Raw genomic sequence first — 13,271 nt, 5'->3', positions numbered from 1 at the left:
CTTTTACTTTTATGTATTTACTTTTATGCAAAGAGTCAAAGTTTTCCTTCTATTCCTTTTTATTTTTCTCCTTTGGCAAGCATCATGTGGTGAGGAAAGATCTAGGCACATATGTCTAGTTGAATATAGATAGCATGAATTATTATTGTTGACATCACCCTTGAGGAGATTACGTTGGGAGGCGAAACTATAAGCCCCTATCTTTCTATGTGTCCGGTAGAAACGTTTTGCTCATGGGTACGAGGTGAGTGCTAGCAATCATAGAAGACTATATGATGGTTGAGTATGTGGACTTGCCCAAAGGCTCCGATACGTGGCCCTTCCTGAAAAGATGATGAATTGTAGTTGCAAAGTTGACTGAGAACATAGTTTGTTGGGTTTTAATAGAGTTTTTGCTTTATACTTCGATTGTGTGATGAAGTATTACTTATTCATGAGAAGTATATGATAAAAGTTCTATGATGAAAGTCCCATGATTAATTTTGATGCTGTTATAATGATCAACATGATGCTTCTATGTCCGTATTTTGTTTTTATCGACACCTCTCTCTCAAAGCATGTGGACATGTTTTTCGATTTCGGTTTTTCTCTTGAGGACAGGCGAGGTCTAAGCTTGGGGGAGCTGATACGTCCATTTGCATCATTTTTTCTTACTGTTATTTATAATGTTTTTATCCATAATAATGCTTTTTGGAGTAATTCTAATGCCTTTTCTCTCATAATTTACAAGGTACACACAAAGAGGGAGAATTCCGGCAGCTGGAAATCTGGACCTGGAAAAGCTACGTCAGGCCACCTATTCTGCACAACTCCAAACAAGCTGAAACTTGACGGGGATTTTTTATGAAATATATAAGAATTACTGGAGCAAATAGCTACCAGAGGGGGCCCACCAGGTGGGCACAACCCACCTGGGCGCGCCAGGGAGCCCAGACGCTCCCTAGTGGGTTGTGCCCTCCTCGGCCCACCTCCGGTGCCCATCTTCTGGTATATAAGTCATTTTGACCTAGAAAAATAAGGAGAAGACTTCGGGACAGAGCGCGGCCGTCCCGAGGCGGAACTTGGGCAGGAGCACTTTTGCCCTCCGGTGGAGCGATTCCGCCGAGGGAAGTTCCCTCCCGGAGGGGGAAATCATCGTCATCATCATCACCAACAACTTTCCCATCTTGGGGATGGCAATCTCCATCAACTTCTTCAACAACACCATCTCATCTCAAACCCTAGTTCATCTCTTGTGTTCAATCTTGTTACCGGAACTATAGATTGGTGCTTGTGGGTGACTAGTAGTGTCGATTACATCTTGTAGTTGATTACTATATGGTTTATTTGGTGGAAGATTATATGTTCAGACCCATTATGCTATTTAATACTCCTCTGATCATGAACATGTTTATCATTTGTAAGTAGTTACTTTTGTTCTTGAGGTCACGGGAGAAATCATGTTGCAAGTAATCATGTGAACTTGATATGTGTTCGATATTTTGATAGTATGTATGTTGTGATTCCCTTAGTGGTGTCATGTGAACGTTGACTACATGACACTTCACCATATTTGGGCCTAAGGGAATGCATTGTGGAGTAGCAATTAGATGATGGGTTGCGAGAGTGACAGAAACTTAAACACCAGTTTATGCGCTATTCCATAAGGGACCGATTGGATTCTAAAGTTTAATGTTATGGTTAGAATTTATTCTTAATACTTTTCTCGTAGTTGCGGATTCTAGCGGGAGGGTTAATCATAAGTAGGAGGTTTGTTCAAGTAAGAACATCACCTAAGCATCAGTCCACCCACATATCAAATTATCAAAGTAGCGAACACAAATCGAACCAACATGATGAAAGTGACTATATGAAATTCCCATGTAGCCTCAAGAACGCTTTGCTTATCATAAGAGACCGTTTTGGCATGTCCTTTGCCTCAAAAGGATTGGGCTACCTTGCTGCATATTTGTTACTACTATCGTTACTTGCTCGTTACAAATTATCTTGCTACCAAACTACTCAGCTACTTACAATTTCAGCACTTGCAGACATTACCTTGCTGAAAGCCACTTGTCATTTCCTTCTACTCCTCGTTGAGTTCGACTCTCTTACTTATCGAAAAGAGCTACAATTGATCCCCTATACTTGTGGGTCATCAATACCCAGGCATGAAGTGAGGAATATACCTCTTTGGTGACGGAGGAGGCTCAGTGGAGCTCCCGGTCTTCTTTCATTTCGCACACTCGCCCCGTGAAGGTGTTTTCTTTCTTTTGGCCGCCCGTCCTTGGGTATGGCTCGCTGAGCGCCGATCCTGTAAAACGTGGCTCAGTACAACGGGTGGGATGTGAGTGCAGGTATCTCTCTTTTAAAAATTCTTTCTGAACACTTACCTTAACGAAAGGATAGAGGTCGGGGTAGTCGGCCATAATGGCTACTGACACGTATCCAACGTATCTATAATTTTTATTGTTCCATGCTATTATATTATATGTTTTGGATCTTTAATGGGCTTTAATATGCTCTTTTATATTATTTTTGGGACTAACCTATTAACCGAAGGCCCAGTGCAAATTGCTGCTTTTTTGCCTATTTCAGTGTTTCGCATAAAAGGAATATCAAATGGAATTAAACCTTCGTGAGGATCATTTTTGGAACAAACACAATCCAGGAGACTTGGAGTGGACGTCAAGGAAGCAACGAGGAAGCCACGAGGCAGGAGGGTGCGCCCCAGGGGGGTGGGCGCGCCCCCACCCTCGTGGGCCCCTCATAGCTCCACCGACCTACTCCCTTCGCCTATATATACTCTTATCCCCTGAAAACATCCAGGGGAGCCACAAAACCACTTTTCCACCACCGCAACCTTCTGTACCCGTGAGGTCACATCTTGGGGTCTTTTCCGGCGCTCCGCCGGAGGGGGAATCGATCACGGAGGGCTTCTACATCAACACCATAGCCTCTCTGATGATGTGTGAGTAGTTTACCACAGACCTTCGGGTCCATAGTTATTAGCTAGATGGCTTCTTCTCTCTCTATGGATCTCAATACAAAGTTCACCTCGATCTTCTTGGAGATCTATTCGATGTAATTCTTTTTGCGGTGTGTTTGTCGAGATCCGATGAATTGTGGATTTATGATCAAGATTATCTATGAACAATATTTGATTCTTCTCTGAATTCTTTTATTCATGATTTAATATCTTTGCAAGTCTCTTCGAATTATCGGTTTAGTTTGGCCTACTAGATTGATCTTTCTTGCAATGGGAGAAGTGCATAGCTTTGGCTTCAATCTTGCGGTGTCCTTTCCCAGTGACAGCAGGGGCAGCAAGGCACGTATTGTATTGTTGCCATCGAGGATAAAAAGATGGGGTTTATATCATATTGCTTGAGTTTATCCCTCTACATCATGTCATCTTGCTTAATGCGTTACTCCGTTCTTATGAACTTAATACTCTAGATGCATGTTGGATAGTGGTCGATGTGTGGAGTAATAGTAGTAGATGCAGAATCATTTCAGTCTACTTGACACGGACGTGATGCCTATGTTCATGATCATGCCTAGATATTCTCATAACTATGCGCTTTTCTATCAATTGCTCGACAGTAATTTGTTCACCCACCGTAATATATGCAATCTTGAGAGAAGCCACTAGTGAAACCTATGGCCCCCGGGTCTACTTTACATCATATTATTTTCCCGTCAACTAGCTATTTCTGTCGCCGTTTATTTTGCAATCTTTATTTTCCAATCTATACCACAAAAATACCAAAAATATTTATCTTATTATCTTTGTCAGATCTCACTTTTGCAAGTGGCCGTGAAGGGATTGACAACCCCTTTATCGCGTTGGTTGCAAGGTTCTTGATTGTTTGTGCAGGTACTAGGCAACTTGCGTGTAGTCTCCTACTGGATTGATACCTTGGTTCTCAAAAACTGAGGGAAATACTTACGGTACTTTGCTGCATCACCCTTTCCTCTTCAAGGGAAAACCAGCGCATGCTTAAGAGGTAGCAGCTACCTCCGAGCCATCAAGGCTCGCCTGGTAATAGATTCCAACTTCAAATTCTACAAATATATCCGGATCCCCATGGAATTCGGAGTCTTCGTTGCGAGCATTGTCCTCTGGCTGAGGAGGGGGGCAATGGATGTTTTCGACTACCTTCCTCCATGACTGCTTAAAGGAAACCAGAGTAGTTGGATTAGTGAGTCCCAACGATAAGGGAAAAAATGCTGACAAAGGATCAACTTACCCATTCGATGGGGTTGTACATAGAAAAGCCTTCCCGACAATTCAAGTGGGCGAATTCTTCTTCCTCCCCCTTATACGGGTCGGCTAGCATGGCAGCCAGAGCGGCTTGGTTATCCGGACCCTCTCGCCTATAATGAGATGTGTCGTCCTCCCCGTTATAGCACCATAAAGGGGCTACTCTGGATTGGAGAGGCTGGATGCATCGTTTTATCGCGATGGCCATGACTTCAACAATGGAGAGTCCAGAATTGGCAAGGAGTCTGACCTTGCTAGCCAGTCTCATTACCTCCGCACTGTCCTCTTGCTTAGGGGACTTGGGGCGCCAGTTAAGCAGCTTCTTCAGAGGAGCACTGGAGAATTCGGGAAGACTGCGCCGAACTGGGTCCGGAAGGAGAACATACTCGATGTAAAACCATTCCGAAGACCACTCTTCGGATCCCCTTTTCGGAGTCCCAACAGGGTAGCCGGATCCGGCTATGCGCCATACTTCAGCGCCACCCACTTCAAATATAGACCCTCCACCTTGATGGTGGGGGACGAGGCAAAAGAACTTTCTCCATAGTTCGAAATGAGCCTCGCAGCCTAAAAATAATTTGCAGAGAGCGACAAAACCAGAGATGTGCAGAATAGAACCTGGTGTGAGATTGTGCAGTTTGATCCCATAAAATTCCAATAGACCTCTAAGGAAGGGGTGGATTGGGAATCCTACGCCTCTTAGAAGGAACGAAATGAAGCACACCCTCTCCTCTTGGCTGGGGTTGGGGAAGTTCTCGGCTAGCACATCATCACTCGTGGAATCCCGCCCGCACGGGGACTAGATCCGCGGGGGGGGGGGGGGGGGGGGGTATCCTTGTGTCTGAAGTCGCCTCAGCTGAAGGTGGGATATTGAGCAGCTTCGCCAATCCCCCTCTTAAGGGCCATGAGGGCGCGAGGAGGAGCCAGGGGCGCTTGCCATGGTTCAAACTTTTTCGTGGTTCGCTCTGGTGCTCTTTGGGCGATGTGAGGTGGCATTTGGGGATCTAACCTCGTTATATAGACGCCACCCGCACCTGGTAAAGGGTTAAATTGTAAAAAAGCATGGACCATTCGCATTCGCTCAACGCGTGGAAATCGAGGCGACGACATGGAGGAATCATAAAGTCCGGGCCCAGAAGCCGATGCCGGACTATCATCAATCCGGAGTATGGTGAAGAATCTGCCTTGCAAAGCCGAAGACATAAGTCCGCATACTACATCGTCATTGAAGGCAAGTTCGGGGGCTACTGAGGGAGTCCTGGTTTCTGGGGTCCTCGGGTGTCCGGCTCGAGGATGCGGGCCGGACTGAATGGGCCGTGAGGATAAAGCTTAGGGCCATCACTCCGTGTTCGGGTAGGACACTATGTGCATGGACGGCAAGATTAGAGTCCGGATGTGTTGTTTCCTTCCCTTGTGAACCGACTTTGTACAAACCCTAGGCCCCTCCGGTGTGTATATAAACCGGAGGATTTAGTCCGTAGAGGCTATGATCATAATATTCATAGGCTAGACAAGCTAGGGTTTAGCCATTACTATCTCGAGGTAGATCAACTCTTGTAACCCCTATACTCATCGAATACAATCAAGCAAGATGTAGGGTTTTACCTCCTTTAAGAGGGCCCGGACCTGGGTAAACATTGTGTCCCTTTGTCCATTGTTACCATCGATCCTTAGACACACAGCTTGGGCCCCCCTACCCGAGATCTGCCGGTTTTGACACCGACGGTAGTCCCGGCAGTTGATGCTGTAGTTGCACGGCAGTGATTCCCCATTGCAAAGCCTCCTGAACACCGAAGATCGTTGAAGCACGTTGATGTCGTTGTGAGAACCGGACATTCCAAAGAAAGCATGCCAAATCCATAAGTCATGTGATGCCACCGCTTCTAGTACAATGGTGGCCTCTCTGGTGTGACCTGGGTACATCACCTCTCTGCTTTGTATCCATCAACACCCTCATGGCGACTTGGAGAAAGGGAAAATGGTGGTGCATGATAGCCTCCTGGATATACACACAAAGGAAGTGCCCAAGCCGGAGTTGCACTGGACCCCTCCTCCACCGGGGTGGGCTAAGCTCAATACAGATGGCAGCCATGTCCCTCCAACCTGAGAGGCAGGGGGTGGTATGATTCTTCGTGATGATAGAGGCAACATCATCTATACTGCTGTAGACAGCTCCTTACATGCAATAATGGCCTTGAGGCAGAGCTGGCTGCGTGCAGAGAGGGCCTGGAGCTTGCGCTTTACCGTGCGAACCTGCCCATTATGGTTGAGCTCGACTGTGCAGAAGCGGTGTCTATGCTGCTAGCACGTACTGGAGATAGATCGCAGTACCATGTGCTCATTGAGGAGATTCGAAGACTAGCACAAGATGCTCGTAGGGAGATTTCTTTTACTCTTATTAGTCGCTCGCAGAATAAGGTTAGTCATGCGCTTGCCGCGTATGGACGTGCTACACCCCGCACTGCAGTTTGGCTGTGCTCGGGGCTGGACTTTGTTGTAAACCTTTCGAAGGCGGATATGCCTCCTTGAGTAATGAAATCTCCCTTTACCCCGCAAAAAAGTATTTTTACTCAACTAAGTTTGGGCCGGACCTAGCCGATCCCCTAAATATAATGGAATATTCTTTTCATTTGCATTTCATTTTTGGCAAATATAATGGAGTATTCTTTTTGCATTTTTTGGCTACCGAAAAAATTCATTGCTTCTTTATTTCATTAAACGACATTTTAATACATTGGACTACATAATTCACACATTCTTCGCTACGAGAATGAAATCAAAGAAAACAAGAACCAATATATACATTGGACTACATAATTCATTGCTTCACATATATCCAACTTTCATAATTACCCCCACTAGTTGGGTTAATATATCTTTCTATGTCTTAATTGTTGATTCTCTCTACTGACTTCTCAAGCTTGCACCCGATGAATTCGATATTGCGTCGCATCTAATCTCATCTCTAGTCCCTACTCTAGCAAGGAGTGCACGAACATCTATCAAATTTTGTGCTATCAATTGATCGATGTAATATTCTTCCTCAAACCACATCATGCATCCATCCTACACACAAATTTGAGTAAACAATGAGCTACAAATTGCACTGAATCTGATGAACAACTGATCAAAACTCGCACTCATCCCATCATTTTGGCACTTGAAGAACACCCATCCGGGGTGTTTCGGCATGGTCGAAACTCGGCGCACCACCTACCGCCGGCAGTTGTCGCACTTTATGACCGGCAACGGGGAGCCGACGAGCTGTTGCACCAAATCCGATGGGCAACCCAATTTTTACTCCTCTAACCGATTAGAAATGCCCTAAACCAGCTAACTGAAGTTCCTCTTCACCATTCAGTCTTCTACTCCCTCCGTTTCTAAATATTTGTCTTTTTAAGATTTCAAATGGACTATCACATACGGATATATATAGACATATTTTAAAATGTAGATTCACTCATTTTGCTCGGTATATACTCACTTGTTGAAATCTTTAGAAAAACAAATATTTAGACCGAAGGAGTAAAACAGAGTAATTGTAGTGAACTAACTTGTTGAATGAGGGCGAACTAAAGACGGCGGTTTTAATGTATGCATGCATGGGCCGCTTGCACAATTAATGTGGATATATCATATCGACCGTACGTGGCCATATAAGCAGGATCTTCTCCATTTATTAGCTCTATGCAAGTACTCCCTCAGTTTCAAAATAGATGATCTAACTTTATACTAACTTTGCCTAATTTTATATTAACTTTAATACAAAGTTAGTATAAAGTTGGGTCATCTATTTTAGAACGGATTTAAACGGACTTTATACTAACTTTGCCCAATTTTATATTAACTTTAATATAAAGTTAGTATAAAGTTGGGTCATCTATTTTGGAACGGATTTGAAGGAGTACGTCCAAGTAGAGCTACCCAAGGCCTTGCGTATATGCAAGTAGAGCTACCCCTTCCCTCGCATTCAAGCACGTCCATGCCTGCCAGCCACCAGCGCGGTACGTAGATGGAGGCTAGCAGGTCGTCGTCGTTGCTTCCGGCGGCTCTCCTCCTAGCCCTGGGCCTCCTCCTGAGCCGCCCCGCCGGCTCCAGCCCTCCGCCGGACTCGGTGTCCTGCGCCCGGGGCACGTCCGACTGCACCCTCGCCAACGTCTACGGCTCCTTCCCGGACCGCACCGCCTGCCGCGCCGCCAACGCCGCGTTCCCGCGCACCGAGGCCGAGCTGTTGGCCGCAGTGGCGGCCGCCGCCGCGGCCAAGCGCAAGGTGAAGGCGGTCCCCAGGCACTCCCACAGCTTCCCCAAGCTGGCCTGCCCGGGCGGCCGCGACGGCACCATCATCAGCACGGCGCGGCTCAACCGGACGGTGAGCGTCGACGCCGCCACAGGGCTGATGACTGTGGAGGGCGGCATGGTGCTCCGGGACCTGATCTGCGACGCCGCCGTCGCAGGGCTCGCGCTGCCGCACTCGCCCTACTGGTACGGCGTCAGCGTCGGTGGCCTGCTGGCCACGGGCGCGCACGGCAGCTCCCTGTGGGGGAAGGGCAGCGCTGTGCACGAGTACGTGGTCGGGATGAGGATCGTCACGCCGGCGCCGGTGAGCCAGGGGTTCGCCGTGGTCAGGGAGCCCGGTGCCGACCACCCCGACCTCGACGCGGCCAAGGTCTCGCTCGGCGTCCTTGGCGTCGTCTCGCAGGTACGTACGTGGCTACTCCTACACGTGTAGTACTCTCTCCGTTCCAAATTACTCGTCGTGGTTTTAGTTATAAACTAAAACCACGACGAGTAATTTGGAACGGAGGGAGTAGTTGCCAATGCGCATGCATGCCAATGTGCTGAAGTGAGTCTTGTGTCACTTTGCTTGCCTACGAAAGCTTGGCTGACTTGGTACATACATACATGCACACACCCGTGAACAGCTTACAATTTTTTTTATATCGTTTCGATGTACACAAATCTTATGTGTGTGTAATCCCATCTTATGTGTGTTGTGTGTGATGCTTGCGCAGGTTACTCTGCAGTTGCAACCGATATTCAAGCGGTCCGTCACGTTCCTGGCGCGCGATGACTCTGACCTGGCAGCGCAAGTGGCCCTGTGGGGCGACCTGCACGAGTTCGGTGACATGACATGGCTGTCGCGCCTGGGCAAGGTCATCTACCGTGAGGACAATCGTGTCGATGTCTCGTCGCCCAGCGATGGCCTCAACGGCTACCTCGGCTTCCGCTCCTTCCCGACGCTCGGGCTCATCATCGCAAGAGTCGCAGAGGAGCATGTGGAGGAAAGCAACGACATGGCACGGTGCCTAGCCGCGGGGGTGTTGCCTGCATCGTTCCCATGCAGGCGTACGGCTTCACAAACGGTGGTTCCTCCTTCACGGGATACCCGGTGGTCGGGTACCAGCACCGCATCTAGGCGTCCGGCTCGTGCATCGATGCCAAGGAGAACCTGCTCCGCTCCTCATGCCCATGGGACCCACGCAACCGGAGCCTCTTCTTCTACAACACCGGCTTCAACGTCGAGCTCTCCAAAGCCCCGGCGTTGGTCGCCGACATGCAACGACTCCGCGACCTCAACCCGCGCGCCCTATGCAGTCTCGACGCCAAGATGGGCGTGCTCATCCGCTACGTCGGGGCCTCCTCCGCCTACCTCGGCAAGACGGAGGACTCGGTCAACTTTGATTTCACCTACTACCGGAGCTACACCCAGGGCAGGCCGTGTGCTCACTCTGATGTGATCGACGAGCTCGAACAGATGGCTTTGCGCAAGTATGGCGTCGTCCCGCAAGTATGGCGCCGTCCCGCAATGGGGCAAGAACCGCAACTTCGCCTTCGACGGCGCCATCGCGAAGTACGCAAAGTCCGACGAGTTCCTCAAAGTGAAGGAGAGGTACGACCCAGACAGGGTCTTCTCTAGCGAGTGGAGCGACCACGTGCTCGGCATCGATGGTAGCCCCAACATCGTCCAAAAGGGTTGCGCCATCGAAGGGCTATGCATATGCTCTCACGACTCGCACTGCGCACCAGAACAAGGCTATTACTGTCGGCCTGGAAAGGTGTACGCGGAGGCAAGAGTATGCTCATTCCGACCCACCTCACGCCGCGACCACAACGACGAAATATGAATCTAGTCATGGATGGGTCAAGAAGTGGTGCGATCTAATGTTGAATTACTATGCTTTTGTAAGCGGTGTGTTGATTTACTTCATTTTCTTCGACATTGTTATCTAAATCATTTTCCCGTAGACAAGTGATTTATATCCATACATGCGCTGGAAGACCATTGTAGGTGCTAAGAGCATCTAAAGCCGGACTTGGTAAATCCGGGCCCCTCATATGTGCTCCTGCACATCCATATATCTCAAATGCGGAGACTCAAATCCATATAATTCATGCATGTCGATTATACGAGATAAATTGTCCGAATTCAGCAGTTCAAAACAAAGCAAAGCAAATCATTAAACCCATTAAGCATCGCCAGATTGGCGGCCAACTAGCTATGCCACGTGGCGCAAACTGGTTGGCCACAGTGAGAAAGCTTTTACAATATTTTTTAGATGGAGTTAAGGATTTTTTTAAATGTTTTTTAAGATGATGGTCAGAACCCCACATATTTTTTAAATGGAGGGTTATGCAAACTGGCACTCGCCGGTAGGCTACGGTGGTAATTTTTTTCTTTTTTTAGATGGAGGTGAGAATTTTTTTTCTGAGATGTCTTTTAAAATATGCGCACAACTTACTCTCAAGCGGCGGCACAGGGTGGCGCCGCTACCACTAGTAGTTCAACAATCCGGACATAGCAAAATGAAATAAATGTCCGAGCGTGACCGAAGCCTCGCTGGTTGGCCGGATCACTGGCCGGACGCCATCCGTGCCGCCTGCTCCGAGTCCATCCTTGAGTCCTGCTCCACCTGCATCCCGGCCGCATGCTCCTCTTGCATCTTTGGTCGCATGGTCCGTTGTTGGCGCAGCCGCCCTCGCCCCCTCGTACTTCCTACGCTCGTTGATCTCCTTCTTCTTCGCCATAAGCCACTTCTTTGCATGGCCATCCAAGAGGGTTCGTCCGCCAACATGATCTTGGCATCCTCTGCGTCTCGTGCGAGTTGCAACCTCTCCTTCTCAAGCTCAATCTCTCCAAATGTCTTGGCCTTCTCGAGCTCCCATTTGATCGCCGACTCTTGCTTCTCCAACTCGATCTTCTCCCTCTCAATTTGCAGCTTCTTCTCCTCCCTCTTCCGGTCCCAATCCATCCTCTCCTTTCGCGCATCCAACATGAGCTTGTACCTCTCCTCTTTTTTGTTCCCCCGTGCCGAAAAAAGGCCCGTCCATGTGGAGGATATTTTTGTAGCCGCGGCATCACAGGAGGCCCTTGCCTTCTCTCACTTGTTTCCCATGACTTGGCGGTTATCCTTTGGCACGGTGGCTCTTCCATTCTCGACGACAATATCTTCATCTTCATCGTCCAATCCAATTGATTGGTGGGAGCTTTAGCCATCATTCCTCTTTTTGCCGGCCCTGAGATCGGCCACGAGTTGTGTCCACTTTGGCACTCCATTCAGGGCCTGTTCGGTAACGCTCCGGCAGCCAGCTTCATCAACTTCGCGATTAGAGCTGAGCCGAACACACTGACTTCACGGAGTCCAAAATTGAGAAGCCAGTTGCCCGCGTAGTGTAAAAACGGAGGAGTTGAGAAGTGTAGGATCGAAAGTATGTCTAGAGGGGGGGTGATTAGACTACTTGACCAAATAAAAATCTAGCCTTTTCCCAATTTTAAGTCTTGGCAGATTTTAGCAACTTAACACAAGTCAAGCAATCAACCTACATATGCAATTCTAAGAGTATACCAACGGAATGTAAATCATTGCATATGAAGATAAAGGGGAGGAGTTTGTATGGAGCAAACGCAATGTAGACACGGAGGTTTTTGGCGTGGTTCCGATAGGTGGTGCTATCGTACATCCACATTGATGGAGACTTCAACCCACGAAGGGTAACGGATGCGCGAGTCCACGGAGGGCTCCACCCACGAAGGGTCCACGAAGAAGCAACCTTGTCTATCCCACCATGGTCATCGCCCATGAAGGACTTGCCTCATTTGGGTAGATCTTCAGGAAGTAGGCGATCTCCTTACCCTTACAAACTCCTTGGTTCAACTCCACAATCTTGATGGAGGCTCCTGTCGGTGTCAAAACCGGCAGATCTCGGGTAGGGGGTCCCGAACTGTGCGTCTAAGGTCGATGGTAACAGGAGACAGGGGACACAATGTTTACCCAGGTTCGGGCCCTCTCTATGGAGGTAATCCCTACTTCCTGCTTGATTGATCTTGATGAATATGAGTATTACAAGAGTTGATCTGCCACGAGATCATAATGGCTAAACCCTAGAAGTCTAGCCTGTATGACTATGATCATCCATCCCCTCCGGACTAAGCTCTCCGGTTTATATAGACACCGGAGAGATCTAGGGTTACACAAGGTCGGTTACAGAAAAGGAATCTTCATAGTCGGTCGCCAAGCTTGCCCTCCACGCCAAGGAGAGTCCCATCCGGACACGGGGGAGAGTCTTCGGTCTTCGTATCTTCACAGCCCATCAGTCCGGCCCATGGCTAACAGACCGGACGCCCGAGGACCCCTTAGTCCAGGACTCCCTCGGTAGCCCCTGAACCTGGCTTCAATGACGAGGAGTCCGGCGCGCAGATTTGTCTTCGGCATTGCAAGGCGGGTTCCCCTTTCCGAACTCTAAGATAGTCTTCGGACATAATGATTGTATCCAGACCTGTACACACAACCGCCGAGAGTACAATATTCCACGAGTCCAATCCGCTGACAACTTTTTGCAACATGACATCACGTCTGCCCGGTCATTATTTTTGAACCGTTTTTCGTTTGCCGCTCCATGTTTCGAGATGCGGTTGCCATTGGCACGTCTTGTCAAAGCAGAGATCGTGTCCCCTTATTGCGGGATTCTCATCAATACGGGCATGGGTAACCCAACCGTGTCGTTTACACAGTCCTGGGGAATAAGCGAG

The 13,271-nt window shown here is 48.4% G+C and overlaps 1 pseudogene; it reads left to right on the top strand.

Annotated features, from left to right (window-relative positions):
* Window positions 1–8,255: 8,255 nt before the first annotated feature.
* LOC109752665 (probable L-gulonolactone oxidase 4) lies at window positions 8,256–10,430 on the top strand (annotated as a pseudogene).
* Window positions 10,431–13,271: the final 2,841 nt, after the last annotated feature.

Source organism: Aegilops tauschii, chromosome 4, assembly GCF_002575655.3.
Source record: "Aegilops tauschii subsp. strangulata cultivar AL8/78 chromosome 4, Aet v6.0, whole genome shotgun sequence".
Classification (NCBI taxonomy): domain Eukaryota; kingdom Viridiplantae; phylum Streptophyta; class Magnoliopsida; order Poales; family Poaceae; genus Aegilops; species Aegilops tauschii.
The sequence above is the reverse complement of the archived record's forward strand: the minus strand, read 5'-3'. Positions and strand labels throughout refer to the sequence as shown.